This window comes from Mauremys reevesii, linkage group 14 (assembly GCF_016161935.1).
Source record: "Mauremys reevesii isolate NIE-2019 linkage group 14, ASM1616193v1, whole genome shotgun sequence".
In the NCBI taxonomy this organism is placed as follows: domain Eukaryota; kingdom Metazoa; phylum Chordata; order Testudines; family Geoemydidae; genus Mauremys; species Mauremys reevesii.
In genome coordinates, this window is record NC_052636.1 from 7381602 (window position 1) to 7395551 (window position 13950).

General features: G+C 47.8%; 2 non-coding genes across 2 annotated transcripts; both read right to left on the reverse strand.

Annotated features, from left to right (window-relative positions):
* Positions 1 to 5401: 5401 nt before the first annotated feature.
* Positions 5402 to 5483, reverse strand: TRNAL-CAA. The gene has a single exon. It is a non-coding gene; the product is annotated as a tRNA-Leu (tRNA).
* A 5720-nt stretch (positions 5484 to 11203) lies between these two features.
* On the reverse strand, positions 11204 to 11275 carry TRNAC-GCA. Its single transcript has one exon. It is a non-coding gene; the product is annotated as a tRNA-Cys (tRNA).
* Positions 11276 to 13950: the final 2675 nt, after the last annotated feature.

Below are 13950 nucleotides of genomic sequence, written 5' to 3' on the forward strand. Positions count from 1 at the left end.
TTGGGAGCCTCTGCTCTCCGTTTTCAGCCTGCCCTGGTCTTGGCATTTTCAGTGAGGACTAGCCCAGGCACACTGGGTCACACTAAGTATTAAAGTTAAATTAATAGAATGTTTTTATGAGAAAGTTTTATGAAATCAATGGAACTCCTTTGTTTTCTTTCTTCTGAGCAGGGTTTCCATTTTCCAAACCTGATGTGATCTCCCAGCTGGAACAAGGGGAAGAGCCGTGGGTCTCAGACCTGCAGGGTTCAGAGGGAAAACAGACCCTGAGATCTCCCTGCAGAGGTGAGGAAACATTAAACCAACTCTGAGTGTGAAAGTGCCTGAAGGAAACATCTGGGATGCCCTACCAAGCCCTTGAGAGGTGTCTCAGTTCATTATTGTTGCCAGCAGGGTCATATCCTCAGGGTAACTATAGCTCATGGCTTCCCGTAGATCCTAGCAGACACCAGCAGTAGCTTCCTCCCTTCCCCCTGCGTATTTGGGTGGGATTTGAAAGCCAAATTGATCCCCTCCTCTCTCCTGTTTTGGGGAAGAGTGCGGGAGTTCAGTTTGTGATTTTATTTGACCTCCTCCAGCACTTAGTTTGTTTTGGCTTTTCACTTTTCATCCCTGTTTGATGTTTCTGTCTTTTCACAGCAGGTGATGCAATGGCATGTGAGAAAGAGGAGCAGAATTCTCAGCAGAAAAATGTTCAGCAAGTGGATAAACACAGAGCATTATTGCAAAGATCAAAAAGCAATGTGTCCAGGAGTCATGAGGAGGAAAAATCCTGTGAGATTCAGCACAGACCAGAGAGAGAACAAGGAAACCAGCCGGGGGTGAAAATGGGTAAACGTATTTCCTCTCAGGGAACTCAGATGGACCTCAAGGAAACCACAACAAAGCAGGAAATCATCATTGGAAAGAGAAAAATACATGCACAGTGTGTGGAAAAACTTATGTGACTACTCAGCCCTTCTTAATCATCAGAGAATCCACACAAGGGACAGGCCCTACGAATGCCGTGAGTGTGGGAAAAGCTTCACTCTAAGATCAGTCCTTTCTAGACATCAGAGAATCCACACAGGACAGGCCCTATCAATGCTGAGTGTGTGGGAAAAGCTTCACTCACAGATCAGCCCTTTCTGTTCATCAGAGAATCCACACAGGGGAGAGGCCCTACGAATGCCGTGAGTGTGGGAAAACCTTCAATTGCAGATCAGACCTTTCTAAACATCAGATAATCCACACAGGGGACAGGCCCTACGAATGCCGTGAGTGTGGGAAAACCTTCAATCGCAGATCAGACCTTTCTAAACATCAGAGAATCCACACAGGGGACAGGCCCTATGAATGCTGTGAGTGTGGGAAAAACTTCACTAGCAGCTCAGACCTTTCTAAACATCAGAGAATCCACACAGGGGGAAGGCCCTGTGAATGTCGTGAGTGTGGGAAAAGCTTCACTCACAGATCAGCCCTTTCTAAACATCTGATAATCCACACAGGGGACAGGCCCTACCAATGCCGTGAGTGTGGGAAAACCTTCACTCAAAGATCAACCCTTTCTGTTCATCAGAGAATTCACACAGGGGAGAGGCCCTATGAATGCCGTGAGTGTGGGAAAACCTTCAATCGCAGATCAGCCCTTTTTACCCATCAGAGAATCCACACAGGGGAGAGGCTCTATGAATGCCGTGAGTGTGGGAAAAGCTTCACTCACAGATCAAACCTTTCTAGACATCAGAGGAGCCACACAGGGGACAGGCCCTACAGATGCCATGAGTGTGGGAAAACTTCACTAACAGCTCACACCTTTCTAGACATCAAAGAATCCACACCGGGGAACAGGCCCTACGAATGCCGTGAGTGTGGGAAAACCTTCTCTTGGCACTCAGCCCATATTAGCCATCAGAGAATCTGCAAGGGCAGTGAACACCATAAAAACCTCTAGGGCTATCAATTTTTTTTCTTTAATATTTTTTCCTGATTCCAACATAGTAACTTTTTAAATCTGTTTGAACTGTTTGCAGCACTGTTATCCCTCAGCTTGGCCAGATGAGTGGCCCATTTATGCCTTTTGTAGTTTGCCTTCTTTTGAGGTTGGCCCATTTGTCCTTTCTATCAACTCAATTATCCCACAAGTAACTGGACTGTGCCCTTCCTATGAGGAACCAGGGAGCATCACATTTATACCATTGCTCCTATTGCAAAGTGATTGTTAGAGTCGCCAGTGACACAGATTGAATCCTTGCCAGTTGTTCTCACGTTGCTCTGGGTTGTGCTAAAGAGCAGTTACATTGGGAATTTTTCATGTTATAGTTAAATAAAGAGGAGCAGGGGAAAAAAGTGTCATTTCAGCCTCTGTGACACTGGAAGGAGATGGGGTGGTTCAGAGATTCCCTCCTTCCCCATCACTCCAGAACTGTTACATTTTGGCTTCTCTGTGCAGAGTTTATTTTCATCACATTCTATCCCTCCACTTCTCAAAATGTCATATGAGGAAGAGTTCTCAGCTGTCTGTGCTTGGAGATGATGCTTTGATTTCTTTCCTCCTATATCAGAGTCGCTATGACTGGAGATGAAAGTGTCAAAGACCTGGAAGGGAATTTGAATGGATCCCAAACATAGTGTGATTATTTGGCGTTTAAATTCCAGGTTTCATCTATTGGTAAAGCCACTTCTGGCAAGAGGACTATTTTGTCCCCCATTATGGGATGCTGGGATACTTACAATTTTGTAAATAACATAACTGACTATTGAGAGAGTGCTGAGTGAAGCTGCTTTGAATGGATCAGAGGAGAATGTGATGGGAGAATCTCTTGTCCTGATTCTAACTAATCAGATGTAACCTGCTCTGGAATTTCTCTTGATACTTTCATTGCCATGTATTCTGTCTCTCTGTGATGTGGGTTTCTCTCTTTCCTGAAGGCTGTTTGCTCACCCAATTGGATATTAGTTCAGTTCGATAGGACGTAGCTCAGATTTCTTGGAGAATTGAAGACAAATGACCGATTTCCTAAAGTCCTCATTTGTCACTTCAGCTTTGCTTTTTCCCCACCCCTCCATGATGACACGGAGAAAGTTCAAGTGCAGTTCTGTCAACAGTGGAGAACTCTCCAATTTACTGCACATGCTAACAAAGAAACAGCAGTGATTTAAAATCTCTATTCGGAAATGGTGAACAACAGCAGAAGCCCAACTAACTGAAGGAAGTGCATATGATCACAGTGTAGTTCAATTATTTGTCAGTATTTTCTCGGATGATTTGGGGAGAGAATTCCACATTAAGTGATTTTTAACTTGGCAAAATGCCCATGTATTTGATTCCCAAAGCATTTTTGTAACCCATGCCCCACAGAAGATCTTTCCTATTCGGAATGCTCCCTTTCATGATGCAGATGTTGAGGAAAGAGAAGTGGTATTTTTGTTCAATTTATCCTTAATAGATGCTCAAAATGTGTATAAAATGAAATCAATGTTGGAAATCTAATAGCAGCAGAAAAATATCTCTTTTTAAATAGGAATTCTTGCTCTGGTAACGAAGATTCTGATCCAGGCCTGTATCCAGTCCCTTGCCTGGACCTGTGTCACCAAATTAAAGAAAAGCTGGGCACGTTTCCGGAAGCCATTGCTTACGACACTGCTGAGATTTTGAGTGGTTTTGTAAAGGATTCTACTTCTGAGAAGTGTAAATTTACCCTAAAAAGGGCAAGGAAACAAAGGGCATCAGGAATGTATGTTTTTTCGGATGAGGCAAGAAAAGGGAGTAGCATTATCCCTCTTGGGTAGCCCCTGTTCAATTCCAGGTCAGAAAGCAAAACTCTTCTGCAAGAATATCCAAAAAATATTGTGTTTCACTTCACTTCATAAGTACAGGTGTGTGGCAATTAAATGATGACCCTAAAATTTCATAAAAGCAAAGAACGCTGAACAAAAAAGTGTGGGAAATACGGCTGTATCTGAGAAAATGGCTTGGAATGAAGGAAGACAAAACTTGATCGGTCGAGAGAAAAGGCCCTGTTTCCCCCTAGTTTGGAACGTCTCTCACAACTACTGGAATAGAAAAGCTAAACAAATGGTGTTCTATTGTTGCAAAGGAGATTGAAGTGAGGCCATTTTCTCCAGATAAAAGAAAATGGTCATGTCAGAAGTGGGATTTGAAACCACGTCTCTATGCAGAAACCAGAACACCCAAGAGATAGGAAAAAAGAGCCTTAAAATTGGCACTTTGGACCAGTCCCCAATCCTAACACTACAAAGAATGTGACTTATCAACCCTAGTTTTCATTAATATTTGATGACACTCTTTAGGGAGGCCAAGATGGCACATCTCTTTCAACTCCTAGAGACCTTCTCCAGCACAGCTGATTGTTAGGCACACTCACCCGGACCTAAAGTTACACGTTTCCTGGAGTTCCATGAGTTCTGCGGTGTTGGAATCTCCCTGCTCGCATTTTAAGCGAACAAAAGATGGGTGCTGGCATTCGGAGACCCTCAAAATCCTGCCCTGGGGGCCAGACAGTTAAGCAACCAGCATCCACAACCTCTACCATGATAGCATCCTGTCTGGCAACAACTCACTTATCAATAGCTGGGGTCTGAAATCCTCATTTCTTTGTTGTTCTATCACTGTAGTCTCCACTTTCCTATTGCTTGTCTGTATAATCTCTGTCTGGTTCTGTGATTTTCTGTCTGCTGGATAATTAATTTGTTGGGTGTAAAGCAATTAAGGTGGTGGGGTATAACTGGTTAGATAATCATGTTACAATATGTTAGGATTGGTTAGTTACATTTCATTAAAATGATTGGTTAAGGTATAGCTAAGCAGAACTCCAGTTTTACTATATAGTCTGCAGTCAATCAGGAAGTAAGGGAATGGGATTGGGGTAGGGAATTGGAGTTATGTTTTGCTAAGGGGGGGGGAATAGGAAGAGGGAATGGGAACAGGGACACAGACAAGCCTCTGTGGTGTCAGAGCTGGGAAGGGCGATACCAAGGAAGGAAATTGGAATCATTGCTTGCTGGAAGTTTACCCCAATAAACATTGAATTGTTTGCACCTCTTGAACTGCGGGTATTGCTGCTCTCAGGTCATGCGAGAAGGACCAGGAATGGGGCGTGATGGGATAAACCCTCTAAGAAGTACGTCTTTCAGGGTGTGAAAAACCCTGGAATCAGTATAATTAAGCTGATCTAAGCCGTGGTTAAATAGTGCTAAATGAAAGGAAAGATTGTTCTGTCAATGTAGCTATTACAGGGATGGAAAACCCCTCCACTCACTGTAGCAACTGTCTACTCCACAGTGCTGTAGCACTGTCACAGCAGCATTTTAAGTGTAGACAGCCTCAGAGTGAGACCAGGTCTGGCTCTGTGGATGCTCAGGCACTACAACAAGAGCAGTGACAATACACTAATGCTTCCGTAGTTGGCAGGATTCAAACTTGCCTGGGGAGACCCCAATGGATTTTGAGTCCATCGCCTTAACCACTCGGCCACAACTACTTGGTGTATAGGTGCTTCACTACACAATGATTCCGTTCTCACTGAATTGTCACTTCACATTGCTCTGACCAGCTCCCCCAGCACACTCCTGGCTGTGCATTAGTGTAAGTGTGTCCGTGGCTGAACAACAAGGGTTCCTGCCCATTTCCCTTCCGGCTGGAGCATGATTAGAGTGTGTTTGTGGATAACGACATTGCTATAGATTGTTGTTCATTCCCCACACTGACAATTCAGACCGTCCCGTTCCTATTCGAATCTCCACCAGATCATGCCAATAGCCGGAGTCAGGATTCCTCTAGGGCACTGAAATGTTTCAGGGGGTTGGTGCATGAACTCAGCCTTGCATCCATCCCTGATGTTTCATGGACTAACAACAGCAGCGTAAAGAAAGAGCTGATCCAATATCTCACTGTCAGAGGTGAAGGTGGCCTCATCCTGTCTGCATGACCATTGCCATTGCAGGAGAAAAGGTTTCAATGGAATCGAATGCCCTGGCTCAGACAAGAGACACAGGGAGGTTTTGCTGTTCATGGATCTGTGCAAGGGAAATTGTGTCTCTGTGTGAAATTGAGGAGGGAAATGAAACGTCCACATGGTGGCCCAATGCCCTAAGGAATGTGGGCGATGGACTCCGGCTGGGAAATGATTTCACAGGATCAGTGTATTGCCCTGATTAAAAGCTATGGCTAAAAGGCAGCCACTGTTGTTAGTACCTGAACTTGGGTAGGGACGCCCGAGTGCGTATCAAGTCCATTGCCGTAACCAGGGGTAGTCGATTATTTTATCAAGATTCAAATTTCTTGGTCAAAGTATAGTCAATGTATAGACGCCAGAGAAAATAATACACTGATAAGAAGAAGAATATAGAAATATTTTGCAGTCACTATGGGTATAACTATGATAATTGTTTTGTGTTTCACTCTTTATTATGGCACCACCTTCCTTGCCTTTAGACTTCTAGTTTACCAAGGGTAAAACTAAACATCTCTTCAGGTACCAGGGAGTGTTTGTGTTCATTCCTGCTAGCTACACAGGTATTTGATGTAGCTGCTTTCAATCCTCCGGCTCTGCTGGGATAAGTAACATTTCAGGCTGTCACTGAACTGAAGGAGGGAGATCATTTTTTGACAGGTTACGCCTCCTCTTAAAGGTGTTTGTCTGGCAGCCTTGGTTCCCAGGTCTCTCCTGAGGGAAGAAAGTTTCTGTGCAAAATACCAAACCTTTTAACAGAGCGGAGGGAAAGGGAACGGCCACATGATGAGGCCAATATGTACCACAACATGATTCTTTTATGTGGGATGACTCTGAACACTGACTGATCTGCACTCTCTTGTGTTTGAAGAGATGTTTAGTTTTGCACTTGGGAACCTATAAGGCTGAAGCAATGTTATGGATAGTGACACTGCGATTGAAGGGTGATTTAAGGTTGTAAAAATTGTTAAAAACACTGAGCTTAAACTTGAACTGCCTGTTATTAAAGGCTGGTTTCCCCACGTCGGTTCCATAAGCTCTGCTAGAAAGGCCCTGGGTTCTCTCCTGCCTCGGTGGGAACTCGAGGGAATCGTCCCCTGCTGCCCTTGGCTCCAGGCTGATTTTTCTGGGGAGGGGGCGTGGAATTGATTTGTTTGCTGTTGAGAAGGGAGCCAGGCCAGTTCTCAGGGAACGAGAACTCCCAGCATCTGCCCAGCCCAGCCCAGGCTGCTGCCCTGTCCCAGCCTCTGTTCCACTGGGGGCCCTGCATGTTTGACTCTAGAGCAGGCCGGGAGCAGCAGCTGAGGCAGAGGACACCTGGGCTGGGCAGATAGGAGGGAGTTTAGCAAGTGGAAATGGTAAAACCGCAGTGAATATTAGCTTGGACTCGACGGCATTTCTCCATTGGTCTGTCTGCTTTGGGGCAGGGACAATGACACGTCCTGCTGCATTCCTCATTTCAAAGGGTGGTTTAGGATTTTCATTCTCAGACACGGTGCACAAAGCAGGACTCAAACCAGGGTGCAAACGAAATGAGCCACTCACAGGTTCTGGCAGCCACAATGAGCCTTTGGTGCGAGAGCTCAGACCTTCCCCTGTCCCAGAGGGAGGGGGGGTGTGTCTACAAGGGGCTTGGACCACTGATCTACCAGTGCCTAACTCCCAAACTTTCAGTAACTCTATTATCAGTGCCCGTGAGTGTAATTTAAACCATGAGAAAAACCACACTAGGCTAGACCAAAGGCCCATCTAGCTCTGAAGCTTGTCCTCTGACAGTAGCCAATAGCAGGTGCCCCCAAAGCCACCACTGGGAGTTGAACCCAGGCTCACCTGTTCACAAGGCAGGTGCTTTAGCCAGCTAAGCCATGGTGCCTGTCTGGGTGTAAGACATAGTGTCTGCCCACACCTGACTCCCTGCCATCTCCACCAGGCCCTGACAAGCTTTCCTTGTGTTCGGATTCTGCAAAGCAGAGGAGCAGGTGACGTTTTCCTTGCAAGCTGTGTGTGTGAGTGAATCTTTGGCCAGGTCTGCTCTACAAAGTTGTTTCAGCAGAAATATATTGCTCAGGTGTATGAAGAACACACAACGCTCCCTCGGTCGGCAGCTTGGTGTGGCTGGTGTACACACTGCAATGCCACGTCTGGCAACAAAACTGCCCTGTTTTGGTGAAAAAATAAAACCACTTCGATGAGAGGCCTAGAGCTTTTTGCAGCAAACTTACAGTGACAGAGTGCCAGTGTAAATGCTGCTGGTCATTAAATCACCATAACTGGCCTCCGCCAGTATCCCACAATGCCTGCCGTGAACTCACCTGCCCTGCATTCCTGCTAAAGAGGCTGGGCCCCTCCCCTTTCCTAGCTCCAGGAAGTTCTGACAGCTGAGCCTGCTGCTCTGCTCTGGCAGCCAGGAGCAAATCACTGCCGTGCAATGCTGCTCTCCGGTACTGCGAGCACAGAGCAGGGGGCGGGAACTTCCATACATGGGGGGCTACCGGCATCCGAACTGTGACACCCCATGACACCCCTTCCCTCCAGGAGGCTCTTACCTTCTAAACAGGGACGGCTGTTTTCTAGTAAAATCACTGAAAGGGAAGGAGAAAACTCGAAAGAGGTTCCTCCTGGTGCTCATGTCCGTGAACCCGAATACTCTCTCAGTCCTCAAAGAGAGACCTGGAGAAGGAGACTTGTTGGAGCAAAGCCACAGGGGTCTCTGAGGTTCCCCTGGCCCCTCGCCCCTGTCCTGCCTGGCTGATGTCAGCATCTCTCTGTGAAGTCACCACCTCCCCACCACCTCTGACCAATAGGCTGAGGTCCTGCCAAAGGCCTTTGTGATGTCACTGCCACACCCCTCCCTTGCTGGGCTAATGTCCTGCCCCTGGCCAGGCACTGTGGATCACCCCACTCAAGGAGCGTTCGTTCTAGGCAGCAAGCCGGCTAGACAGGGAAACATCAGACGCTGCTCCCAATGCTACACTCAGTTTTTCAGAAATTATGGCCAGAAGAGACCATTAGAGCATCTAATCATATAATCATAGAATATCAGGGTTGGAAGGGACTTCAGGAGGTCATCTACTCCAATCTACTGCTCAAAGCAGGACCAATCCCCAACTAAATCATACCAGCCAGGGCTTTGTAAAGCCTGACCTTAAAAACCTCTAAGGAAGGAGATTCCACCACCTCCCTAGGTAACCCATTCCAGTGCTTCACCACTCTCTGAGTGAAAAAGTTTTTCCTAATATCCAAACTAAACCTCCCACACTGCAACTTGAGACCATTACTCCTTGTTCTGTCATCAGGTACCACTGAGAAAAGTCTAGATCCATCCTCTTTGGAACCCCCTGTCAGGTAGTTGAAAGCAGCTATCAAATCCCCCCTCAGTCTTCTCTTCTGCAGACTAAACAATCCCAGTTCCCTCAGCCTCTCCTCATAAGTCATGTGCTCCAGCCCCCTAATCATTTTTTGTTGCCCTCTGCTGGACTCTTTCCAATTTTTCCACATCCTTCTTGTAGTGTGGGGCCCAAAACTGGACACAGTACTCCAGATGAGGCTTCACCAATGTCTAATAGAGGGGACTGATCACATCCCTCGATCTGCCGGCAATGCCCCTAATTATACAGCCCAAAATGCCGTTAGCCTTCTTGGCAACAAGGGCACACTGTTGACTCATAGCCAGCTTCTCGTCTACTGTAACCTCTTGGTCCTTTTCTGCAGAACTGTTTCCTAGCCATTCGGTCCCTAGTCTGTAGCAGTGAATGGGATTCTTCCGTCCTAAGGGCAAGACTCTGCATTTGTCCTTGTTGAACCTCATCAGGTTTCTTTTGGCCCAGTCCTCTAATTTGTCTAGGTCCCTCTGTATCCTATCCCTACGCTCCAGCGTATCTATCAATCCTCCCAGTTTAGTGTCATCTGCAAACTTGCTGAGGGTGCAGTCCACGCCATCCTCCTAATCATTAATGAAGATATTGAACAAAACCGGCCCCAGGACCGACCCTTGGGGCACTCCACTTGAAATTGGCTGCCAACTAGACATGGAGCCGTTGATCACTACCCATTGAGCCCGACGATCTAGCCAGGTTTCTATCCACCTTATAGTCCATTCATCCAGCCCAGACTTCTTTAACTTGCTGGCAAGAATACTGTGGGAGACTGTATCAAAAGCTTTACTAAAGTCAAGGGATAACACATCCACTGCTTTCCCCTCATCCACAGAGCCGGTTATCTCCTCATAGAAGGCAATTAGGTTAGTCAGGCATGACTTGCCCTTGGTGAATCCATGCTGACTGTTCCTGATCACTTTTCTCTCCTCTAAGTGCTTCAGAATTGATTCCTTGAGGACACGCTCCATAATTTTTCCAGGGACTGAGGTGAAGCTGACTGACCTGCAGTTCCCCGGATCCTCCTTCTTCCCTTTTTTAAAGATGGGCACTACAGTAGCCTTTTTCCAATCATCCAGGACCTCCCCCGATCGCCATGAGTTTTCAAAGATAATGGCCAATGGCTCTGCAATCACATCCGCCAACTCCTTTAACACCCTCGGATGCAGTGCATCCGGCCCCATGAGCTTGTGCTCATCCAGTTTTTCTAAACAGTCCTGAACCACTTCTTTCCCCACAGAGAGCTGGTCACCTTCTCCCCATGCTGTGCTGCCCAGTGCAGCAGTCTGGGAGCTGACCTTGTTTGTGAAGACAGAGGCAAAAAAAAGCATTGAGTACATTAGCTTTTTCCACGTCCTCTGTCCACTAAGTTACCTCCCTCATTCAGTAAGGGGCCCACACTTTCCTTGACTTCCTTCATGTTGCTAACATACCTGAAGAAACCCTTCTTGTTACTCTTAACATCTCTTGCTAGATGCAACTCCAAGTGTGATTTGGCCTTCCTGATTTCACTCCTGCATGCCTGAGCAATATTTTTATACTCCTCCCTGGTCATTTATCCAATCTTCCACTTCTTGTAAGCTTCTTTTTTGTGTTTAAGATCAGCAAGGATTTCACTGTTAAGCCAAGCTTGTCGCCTGCCATATTTACTGTTCTTTCTACACATCGGGATGTTTTTTTCCTGCAACCTCAATAAGGATTCTTTAATCCTTTAGAGGATTGGAACTGATTTCAGTAAAGGCACATGTTTGCTAGGTTTTTATGCATTTGTGCAGGAAAACATTGAGTGTTTCTATTCATTTCAGGATCCCTATCCAGTGGAACTCCTGAACATAATGGAAATGCCATTATTTTAGTTGAAGGAAGAGGTTTGTAAGGGGGTACTTGGAGTTGAACCAAGGACCACTTGAACTGCAGTCAAACACTCTACCACTGAGCTATACCCCCATAACTCCTGTGTAGATAAGTCAGAGATCTTAAAGATTTTGAAGGACAGGCCCTGCCTCAGCGATCTCCTGTTCTGTTCCCAAACCACAGTGCTTTTAAAAATGGGTTTGATTAAACTTAAAGATCCATGTAAACAGCACAGCTTGCACACCCACCCACATAGCTTCCCCCAGTGACATAGCTACCACCTCTCGGGGAGATGGATTAACTACACGGACGGGACAGCTCTCTCCCCTCCGCTTACAGCATCTTCATTATTTATGAATAGGTGGGAAATAACCTCCTGAATGGACAGTAACCAATTTATCAAATATTGCTGGGTCTGCATTCAATATGGGTACCTGGTCATATTGGCTGGATTAGTAGGAGCATTGCCGGCAGATCCAGGGAAGTGATTATTCCCTTCTATTCGGCACTGGGGAGGCCACATCTGGAGCATTGCGTCCAGTTTTCGCCCCACTACAGAAACAAATTGGAGAGAGTCTAGGGAGGGCAACAAAAATGATTAGGGGCAGGGGACTGATGAGGAGAGGCTGAGGCAGGGCTGCCCGGGGGCAGGTGGGGAAATTTGCCCCAGGCCCTGCAGTGCCCCCCCGAGAATACAGGATTCTAGAGTATTGCAACTTTTTTTTTTTATGGAAGGGGCCCCCAAAATTGTTTTGCCCCGGGCCCCCTGAATCCTCTGGGCAGCCCTGCCCACTCCACCCCCGTCCCTCGTTCTCCTCTCTCTGAGGCCCCACCTGTGCTCCGCCCTCACTCCCATGTGGCCCCTTCCCACCCCCGTTCTTCCACTGTGGCTGAGGCCTGCTGGTCCACCTTTCGCTCACTCCTCTCCTCCCCCAAGGCCTTCCTGCCTGCTGCTTGTGCCTCTCCATCCCCTACCCCAAGGCCTGCCTGCTGCCCCCACCGCTCTGCCCCTCCTGAGACCCGCCCTGCCCAAACCTCTCTGCCTCCACCCCTAAGACCAGCCCTGCCCACCACTTGCACCTCTCTGCCTCTCCCGAGACCCACCCTGCCCAGTGCTCACACCTCTCTACCCCCTCCCCTGTCCTGCCCTGTCCACCACCCCCACCTCTTTGCCCCTCCCCTGAGACCCACTTGTCCACCTCTTTCCTCGGTCGTCTGTTGTTATTCCTTGAAACATCAAGGATGGAATTAAAAGCTGAGTTTACTCCAGGGTGAGGAAAGAAAGGAGCCACCAACCCCCTGACAAATCTCAGTGCCCCAGAGAAAACCTGCCCCCTGCTATTGCAATCACTGATGTGCTGGGGATATGGCAGGAAAGGGACTGTCTGAATGATCAAGGCAGGAAATGGACAACAATCTACAGCAACGTCATTGACCACAAACACACTCTCCTCATGCTCCAGCCAGAAGGGAAATGAGCAGGAATTCTTGCAGTTCAGCCATGGACACACTTACACAATGGCACAGCAGTGTGTGTGTTGTGGAAGCTGGTCTGAGGAAACAACTGGAATTGATCACTCAGTGAGAACAGAACTAGAGTGCAGTGAGAGACACATCTCAACCAAGTAGTTGTGGCTGAGTGGTTAAGGCAGTGGTCTAGAAGTCCATTGGGGTCTCCCTGTGCAGGTTCAAATCCTGCCAACTACAGAGAAAGTTGTGCTTCTTTAGTTTCAAGGTAGCTGGGTCTTGTCTCACTCTCAAGCTGTGTCTACACTATTGGGTAATGCAGCTTTAAAGTGTTTTAATTAAACAGCTGCTGCATGTCCACACTATGCCCCTTGTGTCACCAGAGCACATCCACGCTAGAATCTTGGATGGCCACAGAGAGCAGTGCACTGTGGGTAGCTGTGCAACTGGCTGCAGGGTGCTTTGGGAAGGGTTTGCAATGCCTCATGGGCCGGTACAGCATCACATGATGCAGGTTTCTCTATCCCACCGTTCCATGGGCTGCTTACTAGATTGCCAGCTGCTTTTCAACTGCAGTGTGCGTGGCGGGGTAGAGACTGTGTGTGTGTGGGGAGAGGGAGTGTGTCGGCACACTGTCTCTATGTTCAGACAGCTGCTGCAAGCAACCAGTCCTGAGGCAGGGGGAGGGGGCAGCCCCAACATCAGCCCCCGCTTCCCTCACTGGCTCAGCTCAGCACAGCAGCCTCTGTCACACACACACACCGCTGCTGCTTAGCTCTGTGTCAGGGGTGCTGGAACAGGGGGGTTAGAGGGCCGTGGCCCCACCACTCTTAACTGGCTGTTAGGACAAATGATGGAGGAAAGGGGAGTCTTGGGGGGAGAGGCGTTGGGTGGGGGTGGGCTCGGGGGGAGTGGTGGTGTGGGTGGGGGTCCTTGGGAAGGGTTTTCATGGAAGTGCCACAGTTCAGACAATAGTGACCCCCACTGTAAGGAAGCTCCCGACGCCCCTGCTCTGTGTTCGTAGCGCGGGAGAGAGCAGCGTTCCAGGGCAGTGATTTGCTCCCCAGGGGCGCTTGGGAGGCTGCAGGGAGCCCTGGGCCCTTTAAATCACCAGCCTGGGGAAGCCGGGCCGGGCTGGCACAGCGTACCCGCTCTTGCCAGTACCCCATACCGGAATGTACCAGCTTACGTTCACCTCCGGAAGGTCCTCACGTGGATCAATAACTGGTTAAAAGCTAGGAAACAAAGGGTAGGAATAAATGGACAGTTTTCAGGATGGAAACAGGTAACTAGTGGTGCCT